The sequence below is a fragment of the Gopherus flavomarginatus genome, chromosome 1 (genome assembly GCF_025201925.1).
Source record: "Gopherus flavomarginatus isolate rGopFla2 chromosome 1, rGopFla2.mat.asm, whole genome shotgun sequence".
NCBI classification, from domain to species: domain Eukaryota; kingdom Metazoa; phylum Chordata; order Testudines; family Testudinidae; genus Gopherus; species Gopherus flavomarginatus.
Genome location: NC_066617.1, coordinates 164,449,483 through 164,464,918, shown reverse-complemented (window position 1 = coordinate 164,464,918; position 15,436 = coordinate 164,449,483).

Here is a 15,436-nt window from a genome sequence, read left to right as displayed (position 1 = left end):
GCCCTTATTTGATGTCAAAAAATGTCATGTAAGTAAAAAATGTATTAATGCTAAGCCTGTATGATCTGTTTGTGTGTACTTATTGAGAAGTTGACAGAGGCCACTTGACCTTGAAGGGTAGGGGTGTGCAGGCCAGGGATGGGGATAGAGGGGGAGGAGGAGGAAAGAGAGAAGATTTTCTTTGCTTTGGACTGTAATACAATTTTCAACCGTTTGTGATCCCGCGATAGCCTTTTGTGACCCTTCTGGTTGAGAGAAACATGGCTCTCTATTGGTCTCCTTTCCAAGCTGCTGTAAACAGCCCTAGACTCAAACCTTTCCTCCTATGGAAGAGCTACTCCACTCCTCAATCTCCTAAACACACCTATTGCACTTCTCCATTTCTGATGTGCCCTTTTTGCATGGAGGTGACCAGAGCTGGACACTGAATTCATGGTCAGGAAGTACCTTGGACTTGGAATTTCCCAGGAACCTAAAAGAGTTTAGCACCCAACTCCCAATGGATTGTAATGGGACATGGCCACCAAACTCCTCTAGGCTTCATTGAAAGTCCCAGTCATCATGGAAGTGATGCTGTCATAATGATCTGTTGCTGTCTTAATATAGCCAGAGATTCATTCTCTTTTTGCCCGCCACTGGGTGTTGAGCCGTCACCCTCACTGCATTGTCAACAAGAGCAATTTTTTCCCCCTTGTTGTCCAGCAGTGTATAGCAGACTGCTTCTTTCAATGTACACTACCTTGCATATGTCTATATTGGATTCCACCTGCAAGCCTGTTGCCAAGTTACCTAGTTTTATTAGGCCTTTCTGGAATTATTCATACACCTTCACGTTCTTGACTACATCAGTTTAATTTTTTCCAGGCCCAGTCTCTTGCTGCTATTAAACAGACTGGTTTTTCTCAGAGAGTATTGCAGACTGTTTTTTCTCACATATCTCAGAAGGTAAACAACTAATTGAAAAAGTGACTGATTGAACAGATGTTCTTTGTGTCAGCACTTCTGATGGCTCAACAGTATCTGCAATGTCTAAATTTTCTGTTAAAAAACAAACACTAAATCAAATGACATTATTCTTGCCCTTCTCATATATCCCACAGATTGCTTTCCCATCAAATCTAGTATTCCACCCGAAGATAAAGTCGATGGGAGAGCATCTCCTGTCAACCCAGCATGGTGTAGACACTGCAGTAAGTTGACCTAAGCTACATCGACTCCAGCTACGTTATTGACATAGCTGGAATTGTGTAACTTATGTCGACTTAACCCCGTAGTGTAGACCTGCCCTAAGAGTTATGTTTAACCAGGAAGGAAAGAGAAGTAACTCTATATAATGTGTTCTGTTATAACTAGAGAGATTGAATGTTAAGTACTCACATAAACAGCCCATGAAATCTAGACTAAGAATGATTCACAGAAAGTATTTGGCAAAGAATTTTGAATGGTGAATTAATTTAAGACAAACCTTTACTTCCAAGGCCCTTCATGGCCTATTTCTCATTTGCTATTGAGAGGTCAACTCTTGCCTCCACTTCGCCCATGATGCCAGTCTCCATCATCAGAGCCAGTGCCAGGATATTTTGCAACCAAGGCAAAACTTCCACCTTGCGTCCACCTCCCTCCTCAGCATCACTTATTAAAAACTTTCAAAAATGAATACTATATAATGTGGCATTGTTCATTAGAATACATACACGTTTGGCTTGAAAATTTATTAATTTTATTATGTAGTCTACATATTTAATGAAAATAAATGAATAACCTGACAGAGCTGACATTGTTATTGTTTTCACTTTGCACAACATAGCATGGATCTTAAAATAAACCACAATACATTGTCACAGAGTTACACGTTATAATTTAGAATTTATTTTTCCACGGGGAAGGGAAGCACACTGGGTTCGGTAAGTGGGGGTTCGGGTTTGGCTGGGGAGGGGAAGGGAAGCAGACCAGATTCAGTCAGTGACGGTTTGAGTTTGGCCTGGAGGAGAAGGAAGCAGACTGGGTTTGGGCCAGTGGGGGACTGGGTTTGTCTGGGGAGCAGAAGGGAAGCAGACCGAGTCTGTGGGGATTGGGTTAGGTGGGGAAGGGAAGCAGACCAGGTTCGGTCAGTGGGGATTCAGGTTTGGCTGGGGAGGGGAAGAGAAGCAGACTAGGTTTGGGTGTGGAGGGGGGTGGCGGGCGGAGTAGGATTTAAAGAGCCGTAAGGTGAACTGGGCCCTCTCCTCTCCAGTCCCTCGCATGCAGCAGCAGCGGGCCAAGTGCACTTGCAACAGGGCAATGGGAGCATGTAGCCTGCTTTGCCTTCACGAGTCCATCCTGCGCCCGGGCTGGGGAGTTGAATGCTGGGCTCTCACTCCAGCAGGTGCGCATGGGGCAGGCAGGACTGTGAAGGCAGAGAGTGCACGACAGTCACTCCAAAGCAGGGTCAGGAGAGTAGAAAGCTGGGGCGCAGGAAGGTGGGTTAAAGGGGCTTAGCCACCCCTCTATGCAAGAGAGCCTGCAGAGCTACCAGCCGCGGCCTCCCTCCCTTCTCTCCCCAGGGAGCAGAGCCTCTGCCCTGGAAAACCTGCAGCCCGCTCTCCGAGGAGCATGCCACGTGCAAACCGGCCCTGCTTGCACCACACTGACAGCACAGCTCAGCCCCAGCGGGGTGGTCTTACATTTCCCGCTGCAAGCTGCTCCACTCTCCTGTCTGCTGCTGTGCAATCTACGAGACAGAGGAGCTAGTACTGTAATAATGTACCTACTAACACAGCAATCTGTGCAATTATCGATTCACAATCAAAGGACTTCCCTGGTTTTCTAAATGGCAGGAGACAGGAGTCGGGGACCAATTCACTGGGAGCATGGTTCTTATCACGTCCTCCTCCCTATAGTCTGCGATCTAATCAAAGGACTTCTCTGGATTTCTAAATGGCAGGAGTCGGAAGGCAATTCATTGGGGGTGTGGTTCTTATCTATGCCCCCCTACAGTCTGTGATCTGCAGCCTGCGGCATGATTGCTATCTGGTCCTATTTTTAGGCACCGCTTTTTCGGGTGCGCCCTGGGCAGCTGCCTAGTTTGCCCAGTGCTTTCACCGGCCCTGTCCATCATCCACTTGTTAAATTTTCAAACAAGAACCTTCCTGCGTTCTCTCCTGCTGCCCCTCACACTTGGGAGAAACTCCCCATAAACAGTTGCAAAATGAACTCATTATCCTCCTTCAAAGCCACTCTGAAGAGTCCCCTTTGCCTTGATGCCTATTAAAAACTTGACAACAGTGAGGCAGCTGGTATGCAGAGATAACTGCCTATCATCCTGACCAGTATTGTCTCATTTTCCTGTAGTGCCCCCTCTGTCGGACCATAGCCATCTGTTATCTTGTCTTATACTGAGCTTATAGGCTCTTTGGGGAAGGAATAGTCTTTTTGTTCTGGGTTTGTACAGCACCTAGCGCACTGGGTCCTGATCCGTTCCTAGGGCTCCTTGGCACCACAGTAATACAAATAAATAATAATAAGATTCTCACACATAATTCACAAACAGAACAAGAGGTTAACTTTGTCGAGTATGTTATTCAGTACAACTTATTCCATTTGCTCCAGTAGAGAACGGCCTTTCTGAATCTGATCTCCCTTGCCTAAAAGGTTCCTTGCTATCTACTGAAAAGAAACACCGCTGCACTACAAACTGAGACTTCGCAGTGGCCTCTGTCTAGCATGCATTGTGCATGGATCCAAGATCATTTCATACGCTTTGGAAAGCTATGTTTTTTCAGACACAAAAAGCAATGTTCAGCCAGAATGACTGAGCAGGGCAACTCATTCCATAGCACCTTGCTGATGCCAACAAGGTGTCCCATCTGCTTGTGAAGAGTTTATCCCTCTTGTTCTGTGTATAACTCACACTCTCCCCACGTTGTATTCTCACTGACTTCCTGGTCACCGTGGAGCTCATATCATCTTAAATGCCCAGGCAGCTGTGAGACATGAGCCTACAAGGGAAGACCAGCAGGGAAGGGAAAAGAACCAATTCAAGTGACCGCAATAAACTTCTAGGTCTTCTGTGAGCTGTAAAGGTGCACCAGATACTGAGCTGATGCGGAAAAAGTGGTTGAACCTCAAGATCCAGAAGTCTGGAGCTGTGCCCAAAGTCAGCCCAGAAAAGGAAGGAGAAGATGTGTGCCTAGTCCTCCCAGTGTGTGTATATAAACCCCGGTGCCTGATTATAAGCAGGTTAGTCCCAGCAGTGCAAGTAGGGCATACCACCAGCAAGATATTTATAGCTGGTACGATGTACCAGAACAACATGCCGGCACCTCCTTCCTCTGGTGCAGCTGTACTGCACCACCCCCAGCCCTTCCACGCAGGGTCTCCTCCATCTGTACAGCAGCCTCACCAGAGGACAGGGCTGGGTTGAGGATGGTACAGCCACCTGGTGGCCCCACATTCTGCTCCTTTCCCTGCTGTGGTTCCTGGGAGAGACTGTTGCTGTACATTTACAGACAGAGGAGACCCTGCATGGAAGGACTGGAGCAGTAGAGCCATGTCGGAGGAGCTGCAGGCATGGGACTGTCCAGCAGTCCCACATTCTGCTCCTTTCGCCAGTGCAGTGGGAGGAGGACAGAGCCTTCCCCCCCCCCCCGCCATTGATCATGGGGAGGGGAGGGGATGGGGAGAGCATTGGGACCCTGGGATGTAAGAAATGGATTCCACTTGCAGCACTGGTACAGGCAGGACTAGAAACCAGAACGGCCTCCAGGGAAACCAGGGAAGATCACATTTGAAACTTCAGAGGATTCAAATGTACAAAAAGTTTCAGAAAAAGTGTAAGCCCCCTCTTCCCATCACGCCTCTCAAAAAACCTTTAGCCCTCTTTATAAACCAGAAAGAAGCAGAAAGAAGAATATGAGCACAATTTTAAAAAGAAAATCCTTTGCAGGTCTCCTTTAAGAGTATGTTTTCTTTTGTAAGTTGGCTTTAACTTTAAAATGAAAATACTACAGTCTACACTTATATAGCGGGTTTCATCCTGAAGGATTCCAAATGAAAATACTAGAGTCTTACACTTATACTACAATGCAGTCATCTCTGAGGCTGAATACAGCAGCTGTACAAAACTGCTCAGCAATTCAACCGTTTTATGACAGAAAGTGAAGACATGAGGGAAACGTAACCTCTATTAAACAACAGCACTTCCTGCAGCACACTGGGTTTTGTTTCAAGATCTCCCATCCAAATGCTGATCAGGTCCAGCCCTGCTTTAGTATGGAAGATGAGCTCACATGCTGATGCTAATGAGGTAAATGAGGCTCAGCTGCTAACTTTCCCAAGGTTGAAAGTCTACAAGCACTGCCACGTGTATGCAAAGAGCATGGAAAGGCTCTTCAAAACAGAAATAAAAGCAACATACTGACCAGGGAATTCTGTTGTAGGGAGTCAGTATTTGCTACATCAAAGGCCTGGTCTACACTATGCGTTTAAACCGACTTTAGCAGCGTTAAACCGATTTAACGCTGTACCCGTCCACACTACGAGGCCCTTTATATCGATATAAAGGGCTCTTTAAACCGATTTCTGTACTGCTCCCTGACGAGAGGAGTAGCGCTAAAATCAGTATTACCATATCAGATTAGGGTTAGTGTGGCCGCAAATCGACGGTATTGGCCTCCGGGCGGTATCCCACAGTGCACCACTGTGACCACTCTGGACAGCAATCTGAACTCGGATGCAGTGGCCAGGTAAACAGGAAAAGCCCCGCGAAATTTTGATTTTCATTTCCTGTTTGCCCAGCGTGGAGCTCTGATCAGCACGGGTGGCAATGCAGTCCCAAATCCAAAAAGAGCTCCAGCATGGACCGTACGGGAGATACTGGATCTGATCGCTGTATGGGGAAACAAATCTGTTCTATCAAAGCTCCGTTACAGAAGACGAAATGCCAAAGCGTTTGAAAAAAAAAAATCTACAGACTACACAGTGCTGCGTGACACGCGTAACGGGAAGCCAGAGACTCAAATGGATGCTCATGGAGGGAGGGAGGGGATACTGAGGACTCCAGCTATCCCACAGTCCCCAGCAGTCTCCAAAAAGTATTTGCATTCTTGGCTGAGCTCCCAATGCCTGTAGGTTCAAACACATTGTCCGGCGTGGTTCAGGGAATAGATCAATTTACTCCCCCTCCCCCCCACGTGAAAGAAAAGGGAAAGAAATCGTTTCTTGAATTCTTTCAGTGTCACCCTATGTCTACTGAATGCTGCTGGTAGACGCGATGCTGCAGCAGTGAAGAGCAGTATCCACTCCTCTCCCCTGCCTGGTGGCAGATGGTGCAGTAGGACTGGTAACCGTCCTTATTATCAATCCGTGAGTGCTCCTGGCTGGCTTCAGGTGAGGCTGGCTGGAGGCACCTGGGTGAAAATAGGAATGATTCTCAGTCATTCCCAGTAGATGGTACAGAATGGTTGGTAACTGTCCTCATCATAGCAACTGGGGGCTGAGCTCCATCAGCCCCCTCCCTTTCCTGTGTAAAGAAAAGATTCTGTCCTGCCTGGACTATCATAGCAGCGGCATGCTGGGCTCCTCTCCCCTGCATCGCTTAATGTCCTGGACTGTCATAGCACCAGGAGGCTGCCGCCCCCTCATTTTATCTCATTAACAAGTCATTGTTTCATATTCCTGCATTCTTTATAACTTCATAACACAAATGGGGAAGACACTGCCACAGTAGCCCAGGAAGGTTGGGGGAGGAGGGAAGCAACGGGTGGGGTTGTTGCAGAAGCACCCCTGTGAATGGCATGTAGCTCATCATTTCTGCGGGATCTGACACGGAGCAGCTGTGCTCTCTGATACACTGATTCTCTAGTATACTTGCCCCATATTCTAGGCAGGACTGACTCTATTTTTAGAAACCATAAAGGAGGGATTGACTCAGGGAGTCATTCCCAGTTTTGCCTTTGCGCCCCCAGCCAATCTCAGCCAGGGGCACCCATGACAGCAGCAGACAGCACAGAAGGACAGATAACCATCATCTCATTGCCAATTTACACCGACAGCAGATGGTACAGAACAACTGGTAACCACCTCTGCTATCATGCAAAAGCAAATGAATGCTGCTGTGTAGTGCTGGAGTATCGCCTCTGTCCGCGGCATCCAGTACACATACGGTGACTGTAAAAAAAAAAAAGCTGAATGGGCTCCATGGTTGCCGTGCTATGGTGTCTGCCAGGGCAATCCAGGGAAAAAGGGCACGAAATGATTATCTGCCATTGCTTTTCTGGAGGAAGGAATGACTGACGACATTTACCCAGAACCACCCGCGACAATGATTTTTGCCCCATCAGCCACTGGGCTCTCAACCCAGAATTCTAAGGGGCGGGGGAGACTGCGGGAACTAAGGGATAGCTATGGAATAGCTACCCACAGTGCAACACTCCGGAAATAGACGCTAGCCTCGGATAATTAATGTGCTTAGTGTGGCCGCGTGCACTCGACTTTATACAATCTGTTTTATAAAACTGGTTTATGTAAAATCGGAATAATCCTGTAGTGTAGACGTACCCAAAGTCTTCAATTATTTGGCTCCAGTTACAGCAAAATATTATTTTGCCTTATAAAATCTTCATTGTGTACCTTGGAATGGGAAAACCACAAAATCACGTGCAGATCTTCTATTTGAGAAGGAGAAGATAGAGCTAATATCTTGGCTTAAGAAGCTGCAATAAAGAAGATGAACTGGAATAGGAAGAGTTCTTAAAGAGCAATCCAGAAAGAAATCTCTTCCCCCTTTGCCCCCTTCCCTCCCCACAAAAAATAAATTAAAATTTTTAAAAAAAATCAAGAAATGGACACCAGCCATACTGGGGCTGAAGGGAAGAGAGAACATTTGCAACATTTTCCATTGTCGCTTTTCAATTTACAATCAGAGTCCATTAGCTTCAGTCATCCCATTAAGGGTGCAAATCTCAAATCACATACAGTACGGTGCTAATTTCTTTTAATGGTAGAGGATCGTATTCCCCTGTATCATGGCAAGGGATTAAAATAAACCATGCCAGGTAAGAGGTGAATGTGAAACCAGATGTTGGTGGCAAATTCTTTTTTTTTTTCTTCAGATTTCCGTCCAAAACATTCCTACTTTGGCAGTCCAGCCAGAGGATTTGAAATCATAATAAATATGCTGTTCAATTCCGACCTCTGCAGGACAGTAGAGCAAATGTAAGACTTGCTAATAGCAGCTGTTCTTAGGAAAATTGTTTTGCCTTTTGGGTTGTCATCAGCCCCTACATGGTCTGTGCAAATAGATTCCACCTGGGAGCTTTTGCTATTATTTTACCAATATCTGCTTTTTAATTATGTGAAATTTTGTTGTGGGAGAACAAGGTGATCTGGGGTTTTGATGAGCTTCCTTTCAGCAGACTGAAGGTATGGCTCAAAGGGACTGGTAACAGGAGACAATGCTCTTCACCCCAACCGTGTGCCTTAAAGGCACCCATCAATTGGAACTGATTGATGGTTGCTGGTTACTTTATTATTATTTTTAATCATGTTTATTATGGTAATGCCTAGGGACCATCCCAGAATGAGGCCCCACTGTGCTAACAATCTAAATAGACACGACAGACACAAGGGAGGAGGGAGAAGTAGAACATAATTACCATTTGATGGCAGCTTGGTGGCTATGCAAAGCTAGAAGGATTTTAGACTGTGTATGAAACCTGGGAAAGTCAAGGCACCTCGTGCCTTAAGAATCTGCCAGCCTGTTTATCACTCAGGGTGAGAATTTTCTAGTGTGTTAAGATCAGTTTGCGGGTTTTGTTTATTTACGAAGGTAATCTGCTTTGATCTATTTGCTATCACTTATAACCGGGTGGCCAACCTGTGGATCCAGAGTTCAGAAGTTAATATGAAGCTCCTTGTATAGGCACCTACTCTGGGGCTAGAGCTACAGGCGCCAACTTTCTAATGTGCCGATGGGTGCTCACTGCTCAGCCTCTGGCTCTGTCCTCACTCCATCCCTTCCCACTCCCTCCCCTGAGCCTGCCATGCCCTCATTTCTCCCCTAACCCCCAAGCCTCCTGCATGACACAAAACAGCTGATTGGGAGGTGTGGGGAGAATGGGGGAGGCGCTGATTGGCGTGGCTGCTGATGGGTGGGGGGCTCTGGGAGTGGAGGGGGTGTACTGATGTGAAGCCTGCTGATGTATTACTGTGGCTCTTTGGAAATGTTCTTTGGTAAATTCTGGCTCCTTCTCAGGCTCAGGTTGGCCACCCCTGATTTATAATCTATCTTTTGTAGTTAATAAACTTGCTTTTTTTTTCATCTAAAGCCAGTGTGTGGAAATTATAACTTGGGGCAGAAAGTTGTTGCATCTCTCTCTCCACATTGAGGGAGGAGCAAATTTTATGATCTTACGCTGTACAGTGGCTCCCTGTGCAGCACAAGACGGTATAATTTTGGGTTTACACTCCAGAGGGTATGTCCCTATCTGTGTGTATGCTGGTGACAGAGCAAGCTTGGAGAGCTTGGCAACTTATCACAGCCCCACAGTTTGAAAGGGAGCTCAGGCGAGTGGGTCAGGCAGGCTCAGTGATACCCCAGTTCCAAGTGGCACCCAAGGGGCTTGGAGTGTGGCGGGGAGAAGAGGGGGAAACCTGTCACAAGTACAACCTATCTGGAATCACTGAGAAATGACAAAACCCTCTGTGTCATTTAACAGGTATATCACCAATTCTGGAAGAAATCCACAGTGGGATTAGTCAGGCATAGGTACATTGAAAAGAGAACTCAAGTAGCTTAGATGCAAGGCATTGATTGTGTGAAAAAGCAAATCTACTCTTCAGAATATTTCCCTGCAATATCAGAAATCTAAACATCACAGCATTACGCTAGTGCATGAGAACCAGAAAGTAAAATAGAGCCATCTAGTTTCACTGTCAATGACAAAAGAAGGGCAAAAGATAGAATAGAAGTGGTGAAAGTAAGTTATTGCAGCTTTCATAGTTTTGGCGTTACCAGTAATAAAGATATGCTTTAGTCCAACAAATTATTGAGCTCAATACAGGAGTAGCTGGGTGAAATTTTATCACCTGTGTTACACAGGAAGTTGAACTAGATAACCTAATGCTCATTTCTGGCCTTAAAAACGAAATATCTTAACTCTGAAGTCATACAGGGAAACAAATGTTTTAAGCTATGATATTTAGCCTGAAGATGCCCTTGTACCAGCTTCAAGCATTTTCCAGTGTCTCTTGAACACTGCAGCCTAGCAATAGCTAAAACCTACACCAGCGAATGGAGCCAATTCAAACGCTTAAAGGGGGAAGAAAATGTTGACGTTGAAATACTAGATGACAGCAGGATACCCCTAAGGGAACAAAGTAAAAAACAACCAGAGGCTGAGCAAAGTCAGACAGTCATGGTCTCTGAGAGTTGCAGTGACCTGGTGGCAATGCCTTAATTGAAAGGAATTGGCCCTTGTATACCAACAGGGCACCTGGGTTCCATTGCAGGGTTTGACATGAGAACCACTGCCTTGTTCAGACACCAGAGCCTAGATTCAACAGTGGGGACCTTCAAAAAAAGATAAAGTGTTACCATTTTTTTGTTGTTTTCACAATTTTTTAATCCAAATCTTTATCTTGACTCTGTCCCTTTGAGCATAAGGGTGCCCACTTTATACAATCTCTGATCAGCTCTGGTACATACCCAAGTTCTTTAAAGATTTTTGGGATCTCCTCTTCAATTTTAGAATCAGGAAGTTCATAAGAAGGGCACAAAAAGACATATATAAAAGCAAAAATCCTGAAAAAGTTCTTAGTAGATGGAGTTTGGAGAGATTTCATATAGCCATTCTCCACAAGAAACTAAGAAAGGCAGAAGACACAAAGATTAATACAGACTAGTAATCAGATATTGACCAAGGTGAGGTCAACGTCAGCATTTATCTTGAGGAACATTAAATTTTAATTTCTCCTAAAAGAAATCAATACATACATTGATCAATACATTTTGAATGTGTTTTAAATTGAAAATACCAAGAACTCTCCCTCAATACAGCCACACATTTTGGGAAGAATCCAACATTCAGATGGGGGAGATAGAGAGGCTCAGAAAAAATATATTCATGTCAGATGAGCGAGTGAACAAACTGAGATTTGTATATGCTCTCTGTTAAGTCTACAACAATGATAATTGTAGCATTGTTGTCCTCAGAAGGTAAACTCTTCATTGAAAAAGTGACTGATTGAACAGAAGTTCTTTGTGCCAGCACTTCTGATGGCTCAACGATATCTGCAATATCTCAATTTTCAGTTAAAAAACAAACACTAAATCATATGGCATTATTCTTGCCCTTCTAGGTGCTAACCTTCCAAATGTGACCCAATCCCATGCTGCTTTACTAAGCTGCAGGAGAGAGATGCAAACTGGCCCTATTCATCTCTACAGTGTTAATTCTCAGGTCTAATTATAGCAATTTTAATATCAACTGTTCATTTTAGCCGAAAAACTCCGCTATTTTGGGATTGCGAACATAACCTGATTAGAGCACCACCACTTTCCTCCCCAATCTGAAACCTGCTTATCACATGGTTTTTCCACCCAATCACAAGCTATCCCAGTTTTATCTTTTGTGTATCACATGTACAATCCTAATGCTATAAAAGAACCAATCTATTGCCAAAGATGACAGCATCCCATGTTTGCATTTAGAATACATTGTTATGAGTAGATGCAGCAGACACTGATGGCACAGTGGGTGGGAACCCAGGTACACCTCGCAGAGCTGTTGGATGCACTGCTGGATGTAAGCCTTGTCATGAAGTGGCCTGGGATCCTTTAACTTTTCTGTACCAGCAAAAACGCCCCATGGAGTCTTTCGCAACACTCCAGAACCACTTGTCCTGAAACCAAACAGAGAAGTTTAAACTGTTTTGGATCACGTGCTGTGTGCTTTTACATTTACAGAACACCCAGAATCACACTGGATAGGATATCAAAGTGTACAAGAACTATAAAATCCTCATGCTTCAAAGCATAAACCAACCATCCAATGAATGCAGTTAAGAAAAAACTGCTCCACAGGCAGGTTATTCCCCAACTGTCCATTACAGGGATTCATACATATTCCTCTGGAGCATCTCAGACCTGCTACAGTGATCTCATAGAGGATAGCAATCTTCCTATGCACTTACATGATTCTCATTAACATAGTATTTGTGCACAATTCCTATGTGTCTACTCTCTAATCTAATGAATGAAAAAATCTAATTAAAAAAAAGAGCCTTTGAGGAAAAAAACAAATCTTTTAGGTCTTCTTTATATGTCAAAACAGCAAAAAAGGACAGTGTTCTGTTAAGTCAAGTCACTGTGGTGTTCTTGTTTCCATGAACCTGCCTACACAAGTGGAATTTACAGGAGGTACTACCAGTGCCACTCAGTATCACTGAGACACTCAGAGGTGTGATTAGATGTGAACTAGATATCCAGGTGCCCTTTATCGTAACAGTGAATCTCTTCACACCAAGGCCACAACAAATAACCACAACCCTCCTCCTCTCAGTTACATCAGCATAAGTGTGCTTAGAGATCAGCAGCACATACGTTGCTTCAGGTGTATGTGGACCAGCTCTGCTTGCGTCCTGAACTCCAATGGGCAGCAGGCCAGCCATTGCTACCACTGGGAGATGAGCTCTGTTTCATCTTGTTTAAGCTGCAAGACAAAGGACTGTCAGCCAAAAAGTACACAAAAGGAAAACTGGAAATATTGATCTTACAGGCCAGACAGAACAGTTATTGGAGAACCCAGCCAGAGCATGAAGCCAGGCCATAAATTGGGAGGGAGCAGCTCAGAGGGGACTAAAAATGTCCCCCATATTAATGGGTCTCAGACAAGACTCCTTTCTTAGTTTGGCTCATGAGAATGACTTCCCTGACTGGGCCCAGTTTTGCTTTAATTTGTTTAAATATTTTATGGAGTCCCTGACACAGAAACATGGCCCATCACATCCACCTACTGCCCCTTTAAATCAAGCCCCAAAACATCACTTGGCCCTTTACTCTAATAAAAGCAGAATTCATGTGTAAAAGTTCTAACGTGATTGTAGGGGACTATTCCTAAAGCCAGATCCCCTGCTCCACCAGTCCCGTGCCATGTGGCAGAGAAGAAAAGTTCCTCTGGTCCCCTCTGCTCCTCAGCAAGTGCCTGCTTCCCTTCTACCACCAAGCTTACAGCCAAGCGCACAAGTCACAGCATTCCTTCCCCAGAGAAACATACACCTGGTCAGTCGTTCCCAAACTGGGGTTTGTGAAATGTTACAGGGGGTTCTCTGGAAAAAAATTCCCTAATGGCAGATAGAGCTGTTCCTAGGGTCCCTGGGCAGCATGTGGCCAGCAGCCCAGAGACCCTGGACGTCCAAGATCTAAGCAGATCAAAGCAAACATCTCTATCACACTGAGGAGACTTAAACTTCAAGACTCCTTATAAGAAATGGAAAGGGAGGTGGAGTTTTTTGCTGTTTTAAAAATGAAATAGGCAGCTAGTATTATTTTTAAAATTATTATGAAGAACAAGTTTAAGCTTTGTTGTAATGCGTATTGTTCACCTGGACTGCTCAAGACCTGAATGCTTGTGTAGGAGGAACTCTTTGAGTTGGCTTCTTAAATACCTCCATGCTGTTTCACATCTGTTACTCCTTGATGAAACATAGGTGCCTTGTTTTATAACAGGCTTATTCAAAGTGATACAAGCTATAAAAGTGAGATCTTGGAAGAGTATTGCCATTTTCATAATGTAATACAAATACTGTAATGATAAATAATAAATAGTGTGTAATAAGCATGTCATAACAAATGTTATGTTTCCAAGATCACAACTTTGATAATTTATACTCAGGTAAAGGAGAAAACCCCTGGCAACATTCACTTTTAGGAGGGTCACAGGACTTGACGTTTTAGGGAAAGGTCACAGGTTGTTAACGTTTGGGAACCACTGACCTGGGCAGGTGTCCCCCGGTAGCCCCAAGCCCCCTAGCACAGGATGGGACAGGAGCCAGCTCGCACTGCAAGCCCTTCAGTGCAGTCGAGGGGCAGAGTTAAGTCTCCATATCCCCCTCCCCTGCCCTTAAAGAGAGCAGAAGCAAAGCTCCAGGGACGGGCTGTCTAGCCCGTGCCCCAGCCGAAGGGCTGCTCCGGGGGAGCCCCTGAGCGGGGCGGTGTCATAAACAGATAGCTAAGGGTTAATGTCTCTTTCACCTGAAGCACCTGACCAGAGGACCAATCAGGAAACCGGATTTTTTCAACTTTGGGTGGAGGGAATTGAGTGTCTGAGTCTTTTGTCTTTTGTCGTCTGCCTGCTTTCTCTGAGCTTTGGAGAAGTAGTTCTACTTTCTAATTTTCTGTTTCTAAGTGTAAGGACAAAGAGATCAGATAGTAAGTTCTATGGTTTCTTTTCTTTGGTATTTGCATGAATATAAGTGCTGGAGTGCTTTGATTTGTATTCTTTTTGAATAAGGCTGTTTATTCAATATTCTTTTAAGCAATTGACCCTGTGTTGTATCATCTTTATACAGAGAGCCCATTTGTATTTTTCTTTCTTTTTATATAAAGCTTTCTTTTAAGACCTGTTGGAGTTTTTCTTTACTTCAGGGAAATTGAGTCTGTACTCACCAGGAAATTGGTGAGAGGAAGAAATCGGGGAGATCTGTGTGTTGGATTGCTAGCCTGATTTTGCATTCCCTCCGGGGGAATAGGAAAGTACTTTTTGTTTCCAGGATTGGGAACAGAGAGGGGGAGTCTCTCTGTGTAGTTTCACAGAGCTTGTGTCTGTGTATCTCTCCAGGAGCACCTGGAGGGGGGAAGGGAAAAAGGATTATTTCCCTTTGTTGTGAGACTCAAGGGATTTGGGTCTTGGGGTCCCCAGGGAAGGTTTTTCAGAGGGACCAGAGTGCCCCAAAACACTCTAATTTTTTGGGTGGTGGCAGCAGGTACCAGGTCCAAGCTGGTAACTAAGCTTGGAGGTTTTCATGCTAACCCCCATATTTTGGACGCTAAGGTCCAAATCTGGGACTAAGGTTATGACAGGCGGGTCCCTCCCTAGAGCTGCTGGTGCCCATGGCAGAACGTGTGTGTGCACGTGTGCCTGTCCCCTCCAGCCTCTGGGCACCACTCACTCCTGGGGCACCAGCGCGGCGACCAGGGCTCGGGGGCAGGCGAGGTGGAACAGGACGGGGCTGCTGAACACACCAAGGCAGCAGGGCGCTGGGTCCTTCTTCCTCCCCGCATGGGGCGCGGTGGCGGGGGGGGGGGGGGGGGGGGGGGGGGGTCAGCCTGGGCTCGCAGCGCGGTTCCTTCCCCGCCCGCCTCAGGCAAGAACAGCAGCGACACCTGAGCGCCGGGCGGGTCTAGCCAGAGCGGGTAGCGCGAGGGAAGGGGCGGAGCATGTGAAGCAGCGGGGGCGGG